Source organism: Vicugna pacos, chromosome 4, assembly GCF_048564905.1.
Source record: "Vicugna pacos chromosome 4, VicPac4, whole genome shotgun sequence".
Classification (NCBI taxonomy): domain Eukaryota; kingdom Metazoa; phylum Chordata; class Mammalia; order Artiodactyla; family Camelidae; genus Vicugna; species Vicugna pacos.
The window spans coordinates 37,183,112-37,186,936 of NC_132990.1; the positions used below are offsets into that span (position 1 = coordinate 37,183,112).

At 45.0% G+C, this 3,825-nt stretch overlaps 1 protein-coding gene across 1 annotated transcript in view; it reads right to left on the minus strand.

Moving 5' to 3' along the window:
- APBA1 (amyloid beta precursor protein binding family A member 1) overlaps positions 1-3,825 on the minus strand; it is a 201,884-nt gene that overhangs the window by 46,857 nt on the left and 151,202 nt on the right. The gene's annotated exons all lie outside the window — the stretch shown is intronic.

The window sequence follows — 3,825 nt, forward strand, 5'->3', positions numbered from 1 at the left end:
TTCCTATCAGTGTCTGAGGTCTATTTGGCAAAAGCACTGGGGCTCATTTTTGCTGTCCTGACAGCAGATCCCTTGGTTCTTCAGTTATGCTTCTGGATACGCTTCTAGGATGTTAACCCAGAGGGCCTGCCAGGCCTCTTTTTATAAACAGCATGAACCATATATAGAACAAAATTGGTTACAGAGCCAATACTGGGATGCATGTGTGTGTGTGTGCATATATATATATATATATATATATATATATATACACACATACATACACACACACTCTTCCAGAGCAGGCCAGGAGAACACCATGAGTTAAGGATGCTTGGGGTCTAGTCCTTTTCAGGCCACAAAAGGACACAGAATGGAGCTGACTCTCCTAGGAAAACCCTCCTCCCTGCCCCCCGCCCCTCAGACAGGAATACATCACATTCCAGCTACGAATTGATCCTTTGGGGGAAATCAGGCCCCAAAAGAACACATATTCATTCTGAAATCCGTCTACCTGCAGATCCCATTTCAACTCCATCCCTTGCATCCACATCCTGGAACAACTATGGCTGGCCAGAGCTCCCTGAGCAGGTGCCGGACTGGCAAAAGAGCCTCTCAGAGAACCTTCACAGGAATCCTTCACGAAAACAAAAATTGTCTGGCAGCAAAAAACAGTTCTTTTCCCCTGCCTTTGTAAGCTTGACAAAGCAACCACAAGGTCACAGGCTAACATGCTGCTAACAAGCCTTAATGAATTAGCATGTACACTTGACCTTGGTCAGTGGTTTCCTAGCAACAGTTAAAAAAAAAAGAGAGAGAGAGAGAAAGGAAAAATCCATGTAGGCTGATGCTGAATTCGGGGCAGAGGGAAAAGGAGAGAACAGGGAGTAGGTGATGTCAAGGAAATCAAGGCCCAAATAAGGCCAATGTGCTTCTCCACCCTCATTACATCATCTTTCTCCAAAAAAATTTTAAAAAGTGGGCACAAAAGCACACATGACCAGGGCAGGTGTTAACATTAAGCCCTCACTTCCTAGAATTTTGCCAAATATCTCCTTCTAGCAGGAGAGTGGCTGGTTTCTAAGTGTTAGTGCTGAAATGGTTTCCTGCCTCAAAATCCTTTCACCAACTGGTCTGTGGAACTGGGGATGCCCACAGGTAAATCTTATCTACAGGGGGTGGTGCATAATTACTATTATCACTAATTAGCAGTTTAGTTTGACTTAATCAGACCAGCCCTGGGAGAGGAAAAAAATTGATGATACAGTGCTGTTTAAGGTGAGAGTGGAGACCTCAGGTCACTCGGAGTGCCTGACCCGATGGGCAGCACAGTGAGGGCGTGGCAGGGATCCGAGCGCTGGGGGAAGCAGAAGAGTAACAGCAGCCGGGAGGATGTGGTGGGAGGGAGGGAGCTACAGCCAGCTCCTCTAATTCACAGTCTGCCATGGACCAACCCTAAATGCTAAGTGAGCTTTGGCCTAAGGCAACTAACGCAAACTTGTAACTATAATTTCACATCTCCTTAGAGGAACTCAGTATCTACAAAACCATTTTCTCACATGGTCATCCTGGGAAATAAATCTGGTAACTTACGCTACAGATGAGGAAACTGAAGCCGAGGAAGAAAGCAGATGACCAACTCAAGGTAAACGCTGCAGGTCGACTATAGGCAGAGATTTATGAATAACAAATACTGAGCATCAGCTTTGTGTGACTTGCTCTGAGAGTTACAAGAGGAAGATAAGACACTATGCCTTCAATAGACTGACAGTGACTTTTAGAGGTAACAGGCTAATGCATGTGAGACAAGTAGAAAATAAGATAGCAAGGAATCAAGTGCTAAACTGTAGTTCACAGTTTAAGTCGGTAGATACCAATTTTGATTGGGCCTCAGAAATACCAATGGTAAGACCCAACCTCCAGAGAGTCTAATCAGAAAGTCTGGAATCCTGCAATCTATTTAAAGAATGGGGCCCTGACAGCATTGAATGGGAATGAGATCTGGACAGAGGTCAGAGCCAGTGTGGAACAGAGGCAAGCCTGGATAAACAGAAGTAGATTTAGAATTGGTAAGCACAAGGCCAGTGAGTATGCCAATGCTGGGTGGGGGGTGGCAGCGTCCTTATGTGTCAAAGGAGCCATTTAATCTCAGTCCAGTGGGGTCTGCCTAGTCATACCAGAAATTTACATGAGGAAATTACTTCGTAGGGGAGTCTCTTTGTCTCTCACCCAGGATGACTTGCCCTCTAAAGCTGTGAAATGTGTCAAAATTGTGACTGGCGGGCCAAGGCTGATGGATCCCATATCCCATGTATTTTCAGCTATTTCATCTGCAAAACTGAGGCTACAATGCCCAGCCCAGCTCCAAACCTCCTTCAATCCATTTCCAGCCTTAGTTAGTTTTTGGTGTTCACTGGCAGGGTCTGACCAACTAAAGAGGTCAACCAGGCACGCCAAGTGGGCAGCTGAGTGCCTGTTGTCTCACTGCAGGAAACAGCAGGAGCGAGAAAATGCCAGCAGGACTCTTCAGGAGAGTGAGGTGGCTTTTGTAGAAATACAGCAACATCCTCGCTATGGCCGCTCTCAATATAGTGGCCAATGAAAACTGTTTCACAGAAAGTGGATTGACAACCTACATTTTTGCATTAAGAACACATCAGTTACACCTGTAATGGGAGTATTTACCACTTTGAGGATGATCACGTTTATAGATAAATCACATTTCATAACTCCCCAGGACTACACGGGCCCACGATTTAATCGGGTTACACATGCAATTCAATTATCTACGATTTATCTGCTCCTCTCCTTGCACCTCTCCTTCCTCCCCTATACAGCCCTAGTCCACACCCAGAAAATATCTAGAGTGCACAGTTGGGGAGACCGATACAATTTTTCTAAAGCCTCCCGGGAAGTTTCCTGAGCTCCAACTCATTAAGCAAGCATCTCAGACACCCGAACTGTGGCCCTGTGTGCTGCGTTTCTATCTGGAAAGTGACAACAAAATGCTCTCTGGCCCAATCATCCATTTCCTTCCCTGTTGCTTTCCCTATATTTTTTGGCACAGTTTCACACGTACAATGACTAGTGAGACAATCTATTAAAACGTTGAAAAAAATTCCTCTTGGGAGTAGGGTCAGGTCCAGAGAAAAAATTGGAGCCTGGGGGTTGAAAAAAATCATCCTTTCCCATCACTTATTTTCATCCCAGGGAGCATAGAGTAACTGGAGACCTTGCCTTCCACTGTGCAGATCATCAGACCAGTTGCACCAGGGATTCCAATACAGTGATGATCTGATGTCCGTGGGGAGACACCTGCCTGGCCCTGTAAACAGGGCTGGCCTGGAGCTGAATTGACAAGTAGAACTCAAAAGGTGAGTTAAAGCAGTGAGAAATACTTCATATCCAGAGGGAAAGAGCAAAAGCACACAGACTCCTATCTCCTTTTGTTTTTTTTTCAGGATTGAAATGAATTATGTATTCCCTCTCCAAAAGGGACTTTCAGGTCAAGCTTTTTCATTTTCCAATTGTAACAGTTAGATCAATCTGTCTTTAAAAAATTTACCCCGGTGACATCAGGTCCTCATAGTTCATAGGAAAATGGATTTTTTTTTGGCTATTGACAGTGGCGTCCTGTTATTTAAAGCATCACTCCCCATTGGCAGGGATGTGGCAATTTACTGCTGACCCTCAGCTGCAGAATGGGCCATCATGTGCACAACAGAGGCATCTCAGAAATATTTCATTTTAAAAGTACAGACTGTTAACCTAAATAAGTACATAAACCTGAGGAGAAAGCAACGCATCCACTCTGACCCTCAGCAAGCATCACTCCGTCCGCAGCCA